The following is a 16,147-nucleotide window of genomic DNA, read 5'->3' as shown; positions in this document are numbered from 1 at the left end:
TGGTTTCCTTCTCCTCTTGGCCGCTAGTGGTAACCAACGAGATGAAATAGAAACCTATCTATTGGGATTCCGCCGTCTTGCAATTGTGACCACAACTGTCTTTTTGTACTTTAGCGCGCAAAACGAGGGTTCACTTGTCGATGGACGTAACACTCTGCCAGTCTAAATGGAGGAAACTTTCTCTTTCACGCAATAATTTTCGTTGTTTAGATCTTTGCTATTCATATGTAATTATAGGTTTAATTGAGCGCGTATCTTGAGGAAACTTTTGCGCCTATATCTGCCGGTTGGATCGTAACAAGAGGCTCTCTCCAACTATGCGGACAGCCAGCGTTGGGACACTTGGGGGTTTTGCGACTGTACAAGAAAAGACACTGATTATGGACTCTATCGCGCGAATAACGCTTCGGGTTGGACACGTCGTCGTCGTCGTCGTCGAACAGGGTTGGCAGACCTCGCTCCGAATGGAATCGAATTGTCAGATTAGCAGTTGGCAGCAATTCACGCAGAAAGACGGAAAAGTTGTTCCTCATTACAGATTGTCTGCCATAGGAAAACAGCTCGCTCAAGAAACTACATTTGCAATGACCATTTGTCTTGCACGCAATTGACAACGAACGCAGATATATTTTTTCCTCACTCTGAAGCACCTCTCCTAATCTTCCCCTTTCGGAGTGTAATCACATCTTGGTGCAAGGCACAAACTGCACGGGGACACGGAGACAGGTTTATCTCCCTTCGCGCGGCGTTTGATACAAAGTAGCACAAAAAGAGGCGCTGTTGCTCCCGCACCAAACTCCCCCCATTTCACGGTATAAATGGTTTTTAATTAAAGCTTTGTTTCTCCTCCACACACTATCCATGGGAGCGCAAAACATTTGACCATGGCTCGGATGGTGTCGATTCCCATTCTTCCTTTGCTGATTTTTATGGTATCGATTTATCGGTTTGCTGCCTTTTTTCATTTTCCCCTTGTCCAGCTGAAAGCCTGATATGTTGAATGTTTTTCGCTTTGCCAATGGGATATAACATTCAAACACTCTTGAAATTACGCTTTTTTATATTCATTTTTCGATCGAGATTCCGCAACCGATGAGTGTGTGTCGTTCTTTTTTTTTATTTTTACTCTTCACTTCTCTCCCTTTCATTAACTGTCTTTATTTTTATTATTTGCCATTCTTTCTCTTTTATTATTATTTGCACAACGACGAGCTTCGTCAGCACACGAAGGTAAGACAATATCTTTTGCGATACAATAATAACAAAGAAATAATCTGGTTTCGTTCCCCTGGTCGAAGACGAAGGGGAGCTGGAGTTCGGGAGGAAGACGTAATCTGCATAAATGCGAATATCGCTCCTGATGCCTTAAGGATTTCTGCCTCTCCCACGGCAGTTTGCTGAAGAGGTTCATTAACCTTGCGATAAGCGAAAAATTAACGTCTTTTGTTTTGTTATTCTCATTCATTGGTAATTCTTTTGAATTATTGAGAGGCAAATGGAAAAAAAAACGTGCTAGTTAACTGCTTCGTACATGTTCGGAATTCACAATTTTTCGCATAGTGAAATTCAAACAGTTAATCGCAAAATTAAACTTACCGATTCAGTTTTTGGGGCTTAAAAGTAGATAAATAAACCTATGAATTAAAAGGAAACTGTACATGATTTATCATTTACACTCACATGTAGCGTAGATATGAGACCAAGCGTTTAAATCGGTATCAAAGAATCGATCTTTGCTGAATCGATTTTTGAAGAATCGAAAGCCTTCTTCCCGATTTATTTACTTGTTCTATATAAGTGTTGTCTTCTCTTTAAACATGGAATAAACATTCCACATTTCCATTCAAACACCAAAGGTATTTTATCTTGACTCTCAGAATGAAGGTCACGGAAAAAACAAAAGCGCAGAATAATTGTATATTCCAGAGCATTAATCTTGTATCGTTATGGAATTATATAATGAAATAAATTTATTTAAAATTATTATTAGATTATTATTAAAATTATTATTAGTGGAAATCCCGGTAGTAGTCCCAGTTCTAAAAAAACGCTTCAACTGGACCTGATGTCACCATCTAATTTCGTTAAAATTTTCACTGGTGTAAATACAACTTGTGACCACTTGTTTTGCAATGACCAAACTCACAAAATTGCTTCTCCTAAATGAAATTGATGCTCCCTTGGCCGAGTGGTTAGCGTCATAACTAACATGCCGGGTGTTCGGGTTCGATTCCCGTTCTGGTGGGGGGAATTTTTCGTCAAAGAAATTTCCTCCGACTTGCACTGTGATCACGCGTATTCTAGAGATTGCCACTCAGAATGCATTCAAGGCGTGTTATTGGGCATAGAAATCTCAACTAAGTACTAATAAAAATGACGCAAGTAATACTACGTTGAGACGGCGAAGTTCCTCAAGGAACGTTAGTGCCATTGAAAAAGAAGAAGAAATGAAATTTGTCAGGTGATTTTTGGTGAGATTAAAAACAATGTTCACTGAAAAACTAATTTACCTTTTTTTTTTTTTTTTTGATGAAAAAGATCGGAGAGATTGAAAAGAAAAGATCGATTTTCGCAATTTTTTGGAGTACAAAGAATCGATCCAAAACAATCGGAAATCTAAGAGGAAAACATCGATCTTCCTAATATCGATTCAAGATCGCCCAATCCTATGACGAACGCCCATCAACTAACCGAATTTTCTTGGACAAAATGGAAAAAAACTGATTTTCAAAATGGTCACCCTAACGGAAAAATGAAAAAAAACGGGTCTATTATTTGCAATACGAAATGAAACGACCATTTTTCACGAAATTCTTAGAATCACTCTATCGGTTTGGCATGGAATGAATGTTCAGCAACATTTAGAAAGCAAATATGCAAAATTGGAGTTTATTTGAGATAACTGTATTGAATAACGGAAATAGTGGATCGATGTGTCTGTACAGTCCTATATATCATTCATATATTATTGGTGTTTGCATACTTACATAAAATTTTGTCTACACTACGATTGCGATCCATTATTTTCTCGATAGCTGGCTTTAGAGATCAATACCTCGCGTAATCTCGATCATACAATCTCAGATATAGGCTCGTTATAAAGTTGAAATTTCATACTAAATAAAAAATTTTGTTGTTTTTTGTTTGTTCCATTCAGTTGTGAGTTACAGGGTGTTAACAACAAAGACAAAATTCAGGGCATTTTACACTTTTGCTTTCATAAATGCGATAATGCAAGAGAGGCCATTGAAATTGCGATTGGTGTGTATGGTATCGATATTGCATCAGTTAAATAGGTGCAACTTAATTTATCTCTCAATTTAAAAAAAAAAATATTCTAAATTTTTTTTAAAACTTTTTAATTTTTTTTTTATTTTTATTTTAGTGCAATATACTTAATTGAGATCTTTACAGTCAACAAATGGACCGTTTGGAGCTAGCGAATGACCAGAAACGTTCGAAACTGGCTAACAGAAGAGGTTTTGTGTTCCATCAAGTTAACGCAAGACCGCAGATTTCCGAGAGCTTGATTGGGGTGTTTTCATGCATCCACCATATAGTCCGGACCCGGCACCAAGCAATTATCACCTTTTCCTCGCATTGCAAAATTTCCAGAGTGATAAGAAATTGAAATGAAGAGAAGATTGTAAAAACCTATTGCTAGAGTTTTTCGCCTATAAGGACCAAGACCTCTATGATAGAGACACTATGAAGCTACCTACAAAATAGCAATAAAATTTGCAACAAAACGGTGCATATTTGACCCAAATCGTACAATCCGAAGCATATTAAAAATAGTTTTGAATTTCATCCAAAAATAATGGATTACTTTTTCCCCAACCTAATATATTTGTTTCTATCAATGGTAAAAAGTCATTACAAGAAATAAAATAAAAATACAACCATTTTTTCGCCTTCTTATTTTCCTTATTGAATTCGAAATGCGTCTAAATGACGCGTCTCGTAAACCTAGTGTTCAATACTGAGAATACATAGTCCTGACCTAACTTAACTATATTTCTATAAATCTCGTTGCATAATCGCTTTATCCATAATATAGAATCATTATCAAAGACAATTTTTGTTCAAGATTTTCCCCACTTGCAGAGAATATGTTACTCTGTAACACACAACACATATTAGGGGCTATTCCATTTTGTTTTAAAAGCGTGCTTATTTTACCTGAAAATTCATAATCAGCCTTTTGAGGTAGGACTACGCCTGACATTAAGGGTGCCAAATCAGAAAACAGGTCACGTTTTTATGAAATAAAGTTAACGTTAATAACTATTTTTGCTGCTAACGGAATTGAACGATTTGCATACCAATCGAATCGGAAATTTTCTGGGATTTGTTTTATATGCTATACATCACAGTCTTTATATGGTTTAAATTGATGAAAATTGGAAGCATTCCCATTTTCCCATACATTTGTTCTGTCCGTTTGTGTGCTTTTCCAAACAGAGCTGTCAATATCGAGCAACTTATACAGCCGCTAGAATAGAAACAGTCGGAAACGAATGAATCGTTGGATTTAAAGTCTCCGTAAACAAAGGAAAAGAAGAAGAAGAAGAATAGAAACAACGAAGGGGAATAGCGAAAAGAGAATATTTGCGAAATAATTAAGCTGTCGCTAGCGTATAAGTTTTGCACTCCTCTGAGTAAAGTTCTTGGAGAGACGAATGAACTCTATGAGTTTAAAATATCAAGAAGAAGAAGAAGACGTAAAATTCTCAGAATCTTTTTGTGCCCGAAACAACAAAGGACGCTTAGTATGCTCGTTTTGTATTTTATGTTTCTCCTTAAGCTGTGAACGCTAGCGAATATTCACTTGAAGTTTATTGCTGCAACTGTGTGCATCTGTTAGACGCTTGTTTGATGCTTGTTGCATGGCGATGCACGGAAGATGCCTCTCGTTAAATACTCTGTGCAATTCGTGCATTGATATAAAGAAACAAATTACGACATATGTCCAATTAGTATATTGTTCTCGCAAAGGCAAGAAAAAATCGTCGCTTCTCGAAATGATTCTACAAAGCCACGCAAACCATTAAACCCTTCAGGGTCCCCGGAACGTTTTACTAAAGAGTTATTTATGTAATTTCGACGTATTCGCAAATAATATTCGAATTGATAAACCAACAAATTTAAAAAAAATGATTGTGTAGTCCTACGTCCTAAGCGGTCGTGTCTCGTATACAAGCGGTCGATTTTTTTTCTATGTCAAATTGTGTGGCAAGGTTGCACCATTTGCACAACCCAATTTGATTTGAGCCGAACGGATTACAGAATACAATATTTCGATCCGTTCGGGTAATTCTGACTCGATCGGATTTCAGAACATAAGAAATAACGCTACCGATTTCCTCAGAGCGTATTTTTTTCGACTAACGAATGTAAAAATGTGCGTATGAGATAATTCTCGTTTTTGCCATCCAATCTCATACATCCAGCAACGACTGGGACCGAATACGTGTAATGTGATAATGGAGCTCATTAAAGACTTTATTTTTTTGTTTAAATACACGTGCTGTAATGTCATGACAAAGCATGCGTTTCGCCTGGCAATAGCAAAGGCTGCGTTGGTTTTGCTCATGATAGCGTCTCGCAAGTGAATGTATTCTTCTTCACGTCGTTTCTGTTCATTCTGTCGATTGACGTTCGTTCGCTCTCTACTCTCTACTGCATATATGTCGACCATGAATTGTTTGTATAGCTCACGACATCGTAGAATGACGTTATCCTGATCACGTCGAAACATCATACGATACATATAAAAATCCACACATTGTTTACCTTCTCGTATTATTTGAAACGTCACACATCAAGTTATTTCACTACTCTGTTGAGCGTTCCAGCGCCCTATGTTATGCAAGTACACCAAGAGTGATATCGGATATTGTACGGGAAAGGGTTGGAACGGAAACCATTACTTTTAAAATTTGTTTTCAAATCTGTTAATTTTGGTCTTTCAAATATTACGTAACGCATTTTTTTACTATTTTAGACTCCCTCATCCCTACATAACATGTAACAAATGTTCATTTTCATAAAAATGTTCGGATTTATTTGGATTTCTGAACAAGTTTCCACAAGCTATCCCCTCCTCCCTTCCTGAGTGCGTTACGAAATTTATGAATATTTGAATGATCTTATAAACCTCTTTAGTGTCCGTTTTGAGTGGCTCTTCTCTGATATGAAAACGTCTAAAATAGTATTCTTGATTTTATTGTTTCGTATATTAATTCCTAGGATGTAGTGTCCCTTTTTCGTGTATCAGACTACTCCCCCACATCTCGAACAGTTTTCGAACAATTTTGATAAATGTCAATCACAAAGTTTGACATTTAAAAAATATCGAGTTAGCATGTTCACAGATAGCATTGTGTACCTAAGGGCGACGTGCTTGGTGGCACGCACAAAACTCCCTTCAAAAATGCCTCAGGGTCGACCATTTACGTTCTGTATTAACCCACCGATCTTTTCAGCGAAACTTCGCGATGTATTTTCTGGTAGAATGTTTTTCACTGATAGAGCAAACAGTGATGACTTCACTGGTTCTGGCATATTTGATTAAAATTTCAGTGCCTTATTTTGATTGAAAGCCCATGATTTGTATAGGTTGTGGAACTGACCGCAATATATCACGCTTTGGCAAGCTCGTTAGCCAAGATAGACAGGCCTTGGAGACCTTGGAGAGCTCGACCTTGAATTTTGTTGCGCTCCTTGTCAGTACGCACTATCCAATTGAGGTATCGACAGCCCCACGGTACACGGGATGTAGGTCGGGACATCATCCCCATGAGGTACAGGCTCAGGCTAATTATTATTTGTTTGATCTGTATCATACTGAGATCGTTGATAATAATATCCATTTTCTCAGGGCTACAATCTGAATCACTCAGCGCCCTAGGAATGCAATCCGAGTTACGAGAAAGATTCATCTCAGCTTGTCGCGACCTCAATATTATATGTTCCTCAAAAGAACTTGAATCACTATAGTTTCTATGAAAACTGTGTTCTACTTTCTCATGAACACAAACAAAAAATTATTGTTAAGGACCCGTGATTATAAGTAGAGGGCACGTTATGGTTTTGGAATACCGTCCATTAACTGAGAAAAAATTAACAACAGGTTGTGAGGAAATTTTGGGCTGAAATGGTTCAATGCTTTTTGTGTCGTTCCATCGCTGTGGAGAAGGCATGAGTATACCACCAAGGTACTAAAATGAAACCAGAGGCTAAGGGTCGATATGGGGTGATTTATAGCTCATGAATCGGCTAAGGAGGCGTTAACTTCTGTTTTACGGGATGCAAATGAATTTTGTTTGTGGATTGTCTCCAAATTGATGGAGCAATAGATTCACACTATTATTGTGAGCTTATGCGTCAAATGGACTTCCAGGTTTACAGATGAATATTGCTTTTATAGCAAGGTTCATTGTTACACAAAAACCGTTTCAAGAACCAGTAAATAAGAATACGGATTGTAGCAACTTGTGGGAGCGTATTTCGTTAATGATTCTCACTTCAGAAATGGGATCCATAGAATAGAAGATCACTAAAATAAAGGTACCAATACTCAGCGAGATTATATTGAGTAAGCGAATATATTCCAATGCGTGCAATGCGTCGCATTCATTGGAAAAATATAGCAGTGAATGTATTTGAGAAAAACATCTGTTTGGTGAAATGAAAAGTGTACGTTAAGATTTTCAATATTCAAAGAAGAGTATTCTTTATAAATTTGGGTATAAAAACTAACTTTGAAACTTTTTGTGAAAATTTCTTGTACTAATTACTAGTCAAATGAATAATTTTTCAAGAAATTATTTTATCCTAAATAAATTATAAATATCGTCAACTCGGGTGCTTACGTTCAATTTTGCGTACGACGAAAACAGTTTCACCAAACGGCTTTAGATCAGGCGGCACAAGCCATCGCCATCTAGTTGAGCCAACTTTGTTGCTTCCTGGATCGGATGTAAGTGCTGTCATTTATGTTTTGTTTTATGGTCGCAATCGTCCGACGTCGTCCAGCGGAATTCATACATTTCAGTCGAATATAATAAAACGCTTTTGTGGATTCGTAGCAGCAAGTTGTTCTTTTGCCCCCCCCCCCTCACTTCCGTCCGCTTCGCTTCATCCTAGTTGAACATTATAAAGATGATGATGATGATGAAGAGGATGATGCTGAGCGGTCCCAAATCAGATCTTGTAACACGCTTTTTACATACCTCCTTCGCTCCCAAGAGGTACCTTTATCGCCCTTAGGACACATCGCGGGACAGAGGGATGTGCTTCGAACCGCTAATATCCGCATAGAGAGGTGCGCGCGCCCACAAACATACACACTTCACGCAATCATTCCCATTCTCGCCATCCAAACCATCCGCGCCGATGGACCTCTATCTGACGGTACATGGGGAGGAAATTAAGTACATCTCCCTCTACCACATATTCTGTTACAAACGTTCCTCGCATTCCACATTTGTTGTTTATTTTTATGTATTTATTTTCTACGACCCCATCTCTCCATTCGCGCGAATTGCGCGGGCTCGCCTTTTTATTACCTTTATGCGCACCAGTTTGATTCCAAGCGAGGCTTTTGAGGTGGAATCCTAATTAGAAAAAGACACATTGGGAAAGACCGCTGTCGTTTGGTCGTTTGGACCATCAAAAGTCTCGTGTCGTTGTTTTATGCTTCATTTTGCGTACTACAATTTGTTAGCTTGGGGGTCTTTTAGCGCCTAACGCCAGATTGGATGACTTTTTTTTGTCGACAAGTGACTTGTTAAATGAGGGACAAAAATCTGCGTAAAAAGCAAACAAAATGACTTCTAACCGTCTTCTGAAATTAACCAGTTATGCCGTTAACACGAGGCTCTCCACAAGACCCCAAACGCACTTTGCAGCAGTAGGCGAGTTGACGGTGAGAGGCACAAGGCCTGCTTTACGTTCCCGGGTGGGAATTGAGTGCGAAAGATTAGAGCATGGCTTGCTGCTCTGTTCTGAACGAGGGGAACACCACAGGTGAAGATCATCCCTTCGCCGGGCTCTGTGCTCCAGTGGTCGGTCCGTTGGCCGGTCCATCGGTCGATCGGTTGGGCAGAGGATACAACAGAGAGCAGCAAATGCATTTTTCTGCTTTTATAAATAGATAATCATTTCGCTCTGTGAACGGGATTATTTCATGACAAGACGATGGATTAGATCCTGGCCCCGGATAAACGCGTTGTTGGGGCAGGTTTGCTCGGTGCTCTCTCCGTTGTTCGCGCGTTGCAGATGCAGATTTTGTTGAACTCATTCCGCAACATTTGAATGTCTCGGGAGTGCCAAGGGAGAGAGGGAGGGAGCAGCGAGTAGAAGATAAAGGAATGCAGCAATTGTTGGGAACCGAGGAAGATGAGTCTCATGAGGCACAGGCTAATGAGAACTTGTTTATTGCCAGCGCTTTCCAGGGCTCGTTAAGCGATGGGCCACTTCACCACCATCGCACCAGTCTCCGGGAGTCCGGGAGAAGAATGGCTTTGGCAGCATAATTGAAACGTATTAATGAAGGAGGAGGGCTTTACGGTACCCGTTTTATGCATTGCTTTCAGTGAAAAAATGCTGGATTGTCTCTGATGTGTGGAGTGTTATTAATCGGTTCAACGGGAACACTCGCAAGAAGACGGATTTATACATTTCAATGGCATGTAATTTTAAGAAAATAGACGGAAATGTGCTCACTTACCGTGTTAATTCAATGCAGCAGGACTTTCGATCTAAAACAAACAGAACAAAATTGCACATTAATTCGATTGACCATTTCCGGGATTTGATACAATATAATAATGGCTTCCATTGCTTATCTTAACTATAAAGTAGTTCATCATCCATCTTGTTTCCCGGTTCCATCAATCTTATGATAAGGCACAATTTTTCACGCAACATAAATATTTTGTTAAATCTCGACAGTGATATTGAAGTAAGTACCACAGATTATACTATTTCGTGTGCGAGATAGATATACATAAGAACATTGGTAATTGTCAGAAGTTAGGTTAATGCCTCGCGAGCAAATGAACATATTTTACATTTTTAAAGCTTGTTCTAATTTGGAACTACGTTTAGAAGAAAGATACGGAGCATAAAATGAGTGCAGAACAATCGAACAATTAACGGAAAAAAATAAGGAATCTCAAACTTTTATAACCAGATTCTCGATAGATCACAGAAATGTCTACATCAATCGATTGGAAAAAATATGCACAGGGTAAACAAAATGATGTTTTTTAAGATTAGGTCTTTCGGGAACATATTGGGGTACAAATTGAAAATCGAAAATCGAGCACTTCGTGAAAATTGTCCAATTTCAAACGCTTATTGCTCAGTCATTTCATGATGGATTGATGAATTTTTCGTGTTAGTCGATTTCGGCACTCCATAACAATTTTTTATATTGAAGAAAATAATATATGTAATGAAACTAACTATCGAACAATTGAAAAATGTCAACCCTTATCCTAATTTAGCACAAGTGTAAGAGTAAAATTGTATATGGTAGCAGTTGTGTTAGAAATGACTTGATCTATGAAACAATTTATTTCTATTTTCATAAATAAAAACCAGATCGTGTTCCCGCTCGAGAACGGGTCGTTTGGTTTAAGTTGTCTGTTTTGTTGTGTTTATTTTCATCCAAGTAAAGTTTATACGGCGAAAAAATTTGAAAAAGTGGAGAAATATTACAAAAAGTGATTTCCCATATGCTCTACATATAGTATTAGGTTCAGTTAGTCCAATTAAAATTCGCATTGGGTTGAATAAACACTCAGAAAGTAAAAGTTGTAAAAGAAAATTGCCTTCCTCATTTCAAATATGTTTTCTCTATATTAAAGTAACATGCTTTTACTGATGAGAAAATTTGATAATTGTGTACGGTATTGGTAATTATCTTACATTACATTGCACAATGGTTTGAGTGGAAATTAACATTTAGAGCTCGAAAGTTATTCTCTAGACAAAAAAAAAGTCTTCGACCAAAATTGTCGATGAAACAAAAAATCTAACTTTCTTATCTTTATAGATAGAGGTAAACATAGTTCGACAATATTGTAGTCCCAATTATTTGAAACATCTTTGTAGAACAAAGTTTTTTTCTATCTCTTGAAATAACCGATACAGCGCTTTTCGATTTTTTTAGGGTCACGATGAAAAAAAACTGTTTTTTGTTCTAACTTTTAGATTTCAAGTTCTACATACAAACTGTCTTCGGAAGACTTTTAAAGCTTACTAATACAAACATTTAGGGATGCAGAACTTGTCAATATCTCAACTTCACTCAAAGTTATTGATATTTCTTCCCAAAAAATACGCTCTCTTCAATTGTTTGTATTTTTTCCTGGGGCAAACATAAACAAAGTTTATTGACGGCTTTAGAAAGAGCATATACATGATGTGTAATTTTCAACACTATGTTATTTTTTGTGTTTGAGTAAATTAAAATTAAAATCATATGAGTTTTTGGGTAAAAGACATCAATAACTTTAAGTAGAATTAAGATATTGACTAGCTCTGCATCGCAAAATGTTGGAATTTATGAGTTTTGATGTAGAATTTGAAATATTAAAATGAATGCAAAAATTCCTATGGTCAAAGCGCTAAATCGATCGAAAATTTTGGTCACCCTGTTTTTGATAACATAAAAACGAGCGCTCTATCGTATGTAACAACTTTGTCGAAGACAGTTTTTCTCTAGAGAATAACTGTCGAGCTCTAAATGCTAATTTCCACTGAAATGTATCTCCTGGACCATTGTGCATTGGTGAGTTTTTTTTCTTTATTTCATCCATACATAACATAGGAGGCGTCTCGTCTAGGGTCACAAAGGGTGGTTTTCATCACTACTTCGGTATCTTTTATCTGATACGCACCATCCAACGACTGTATACCATCTTTCATCATCATCACGCGGTAAACACTGGTGGAGTGAACAAACAATATCTAACAACCAAACCTAACGGCCACCAAAACATTATCAAAGAGTTTAACGATGAAATTCTTCAAACATATCCAAAATCAACAGACAGCCTAACGGAATCCTACGTCAACTATGCGGTCGTGTCTCGTACACAACCCTCCTGTGACTTTTTGAAGTAAACTATTAAACGATTGATGAATATCAGGCAATATTCCATAAAACCGGGGGGGGAAAAATCTGGTATTCCGATTTGTCCATTGGCATTAACTCCTCCTCCTCCCCAAAAAAATCATCTAAATACTGGGATTCATCTAAATCAGCTTTACTCAACAGGCGGGCCGTGGACCGCATGTAGCCGGGCTTGCTCTTCTGATTGGCCCATCTGGTGTCACTTTATCTTGAACTATGTTGTATGTGTAACTGCAACGAAAACCTAATAAAAACATGGTTTATTTTTTACGTAGGACTACGTCTTTCAGTAATGGTGCCGAATCAGAAAACAGGGCTAGTTTTGATGGAAAACAAATAGCAAATGCAGCGTTCGTTCTATGGTTTCTATTATATTGTAATTTAAGCTCCACTCGTTTCCAATTTATTATGTATAAGCTATTCGCAATTTCACAGCATTCACGATTCCTCAGGCACCAGCTAGCGACAAGTTGGAAGCGAGGTTTTCCAAATGGTCTTTCCCAATGCCGATAGTTTAGTTTAGTTTACAAATTGGCCTTTTTCAAGGCTGAGAGTGCTTCTGTATTTTTGACACTCGTAAAATCACGCAAACCAATTGGTCCTTTTTAGGGCCTACAAAACTTTCGACTAAATAAGTATTTTGAAAATTTCGATGCATTCGAAAATAATATCTTAAGTAATCGAAACCGAACTGATTTGTATAATTTTTTGCCGGAAAGGTGTTTCTATGGAGTTATGAGCGTATTCGGATTTATTGATGTAATGGAAATGATGTTTTAAATTATATAGGCTCTCTCAGATATTCTCTATTGATTTCATCTTGACGCTTGCAGAATGATTGATATATCGTGAATAACTCATTATTATTGTGAATTCGGGCATTGTTTCCGATTTAAAAGTGGCGTCGAAGTGCAGCGCATTCAAGTCGGATGTGAAGAAAGTATTTTTCAGCAGTGAAAGCTTCCTTCTTCGGAATTTTTTTTTCCGCGCTGTCGACCCCGCCCCACTACACCCCATTCGATTCGGATTTTCGGTCGCCTTGTTTTTGGACATTGTTTTTGGAGGCGTTGGAAATGTTATTTTGCGAAGAGATACTGAAAAACGACTTGCATATTCAATAAGTTCAGTGTTGCATTGTCGCTTCAGACAACGAGCAATCAACCTATTCATTCTAATAATTTATTTGGAAATCTGCGCAAATTGGCGTTTTGTTGCTTCACGAAACGCTTACTCAGTGAAAGCATTCATTCATCGGGCCTTATCAGTGCTACCAATTTTTTTGTACTGCTTGTTAATTCTAGAATTTGGCGACAAACTTACGGACACGTGTTTGTGGCCCTTCTGAAAAAATGTTGAGTGATAATTTATTTGAAGTGGCTGAATCAATTCACAATAAATGAATGGATATTTTGAGAATTTGGCTCCATTTGGTTCATTAGTTTTCGAGTTATGCAGAAATTCGTGTTTCATTTCTATGGCAGCCCCCCCTTAGAGAAGTTGGAGGGGTCTCGAACTATTAAACGAATTATTGTTATTATTATCATAAGAACCTTCCCCAGTCCCAAAAAACCCTACATACCAATTTTCATGTCGATCGGTTCAGTAATTTCCGAGTCCATAAGAATCAGAAAGACAAACAGACATCCATTTTTATATATTAGGTGTACCGGTATGTTTCTTCGGTTTTGCTACAGATGGCGTCACTTGATTATCATTCCAGTGAATCAAATTTCCAGACATTCGTTGGAAAGCTACTGTCATTGTGCGTCTTTTTCAGTATATGTCAAAAATTTGAAGCGTGCACAACATAGTTTTTTGCCACTTCGAATATGTCGAGTTTCGTACCATCGAGATTGTTTTTTTCGGGGAGTGTTACTGCTTACTGCTGCGGAAAGTCATCGAATTTGGTGGAAGTTTATGGTGACCATGCTCCAACTGGGCGAACGTGTCAGACGTGGTTTGCACGGTTTGGAAGTGGTTATTTTGACTTGGAAGACGAAGAACATTCGGGCCGCCAAAAAAGTTTGAAGATGTAGAATTGGAGGCTTTACTCGATCAAGATACGTCACAAACGCAACAATAACTTGCAGATACACTCGGAGTACTCGGAGCAAACCATATCCGATCGTTTAAAAGCAATGGGATTGATTCGAAAGATAGGATATTGGGTGCCGTATGAATTGAAGCCATGAGACGACGAACGCCGTTTTTTCACTTGCGAACAACAACTGCTCCAATGGCATAAAAGAAAGGATTTTTTTTGCATCGAATCGTTGCTGGCGATGAAAAGTGGTTCCATTCCGACAATCCTAAACGTCGGGCAACGTATGGATACCCCGGCTATGCATTAACATCGACGGCCGCGCGGAAAATTCCCGTCCAAAAGGTTATACTATCTATTTGGTGGGACCAGCTGGGTGTGGTGTACTATGAGCTGCTAAAACCGGATGAAACCATTACGGGGGACCTCTACCGACGACAATTGATGCGTTTGAGCCGTGCATTGCAGGAAAAACGACCACAATACGAGCAAAGACACGATAGAGTTATTTTGCAGCACGACAATGCTCGGCCGCATGTCGCGAAACCGATCAAAACATACTTGAAAACACTGAAATGGGGGGTCCTATCCCACGCGCCGTATTCCCCAGGCATTGCTCCGTCATAACTACCTTTTTCAATCGATACAACATGGCCTGGTTGACCAGCACTACTCCAATTTTAATGAAGTCAAAAATTAGATCGATTCGTGGTTAGCCGACAAACCGGCCGATTATTTCCGCAAAGGGATCCGTGTATTGCCAGAAAGATGAGAAAAAGTAGTGACTAGCGATGGGTAATACTTTGAATATTAAATTTGTAACCATTTTTGCAGAATAAGGCATTAATTTTTGAAAAAAACGAAGAAACTTACCGGTACTCTATCTATCGGAATATGTATTAAACACTCCTACCGATTTTAAGCCCTTCTTGAAACTCTCGGAAACGTGCAAGAATTTAAATGCGAAACTCCAATATAGCCCTCGAAGTGCTGGCGGACGACTTAATGTGAATAAATAAATGCGGAACTGATAAATTGCAGTTTTAATATCCTTCTTTTCAAGTTTGACAGCTGAAACGTGCATATAAGTTGAAACTTTATTCCCCTTAGAAACAGTTTCCGATGTAATTTTCTACAACATTTCTGTAAGTTTTCTCTAAGTAATAGAAGATTTAAAGGCGAAAGTCATAGATCGGATACAACTAGTTAAGTGCTTACAATGCAAAAATTTTCAGCTTCAACTGGATTTTATGCCTCATAATAAGATATATCTTTCACACGTTCGTTGCTCAACGCGATCGGCTGGGTGTCTTGCGGGGTCCATCTTGCGGGTAAATTGTTAAATGTAGGTCAAGCTTTGTTTACATGATCTAACAGCATATTTTTCAGTTTCAACTAAACAATAATAACAATAATAATAATAATATTGATAATTAGGTTAGTAAAGCCTGGTACACGTGTCTCGTAGCTCCCATCAGCCTCTGCCCGATCCCTACCGTCACGAAGTACTAGCTGAGTTGCGAGCAACCCTTGGAAAGATCGGGTAACCAACCCCGGTGGGACCTTGGGTCGTATGCAAACAGGGAAGGGGAACTAGTGTAGCGTCTGTTCTCCATGTTAGGAGCGGCCAACAACAGCGTCTGTATTCCAGGTTAGGAACGGCTGAGATACCGTCCTTCAGACGGCATGTCCGGCAGACCAAGAATGCTGGAAATGTTCAACGAGCAGTTCCCACGATTTGCCGGCCAACTAGATCGGAATAAGCTCTACGCACGGAGACGAGCGATTTTACCACACAACATGCTGTCCCCGGCTGAAATAGAGGCCATCAAGTTGGAAGTGCAACGAGAACTACGTAGAGAGAGTGGAAGATCGAGCGATATGTCGAGAAGGAGCTCTGTTAGGCTGAGTGCATCGTTTGCTAGTGAAAGACGCGAATCCAGTGCACCACCACC

General features: G+C 38.5%; 1 protein-coding gene across 4 annotated transcripts in view; it reads right to left on the bottom strand.

Moving 5' to 3' along the window:
* The window catches only part of LOC129777015 (uncharacterized), a 140,526-nt gene that overhangs the window by 51,635 nt on the left and 72,744 nt on the right, over nucleotides 1–16,147 (bottom strand). For 3 of the 4 annotated variants that reach the window (XM_055783047.1, XM_055783048.1, XM_055783045.1), the window contains one exon: nucleotides 9,737–9,767. The exons of the other annotated variant lie outside the window; for it this stretch is intronic. The gene's annotated coding sequence lies outside the window, so the exon portion shown is untranslated. The remainder of the gene's footprint in view (nucleotides 1–9,736; nucleotides 9,768–16,147) is intronic. 4 annotated transcript variants of the gene reach the window in all.

This window comes from Toxorhynchites rutilus, chromosome 3, assembly GCF_029784135.1.
Source record: "Toxorhynchites rutilus septentrionalis strain SRP chromosome 3, ASM2978413v1, whole genome shotgun sequence".
Taxonomy (NCBI): Eukaryota; Metazoa; Arthropoda; class Insecta; order Diptera; family Culicidae; genus Toxorhynchites; species Toxorhynchites rutilus.
The sequence above is the reverse complement of the archived record's forward strand: the minus strand, read 5'-3'. Positions and strand labels throughout refer to the sequence as shown.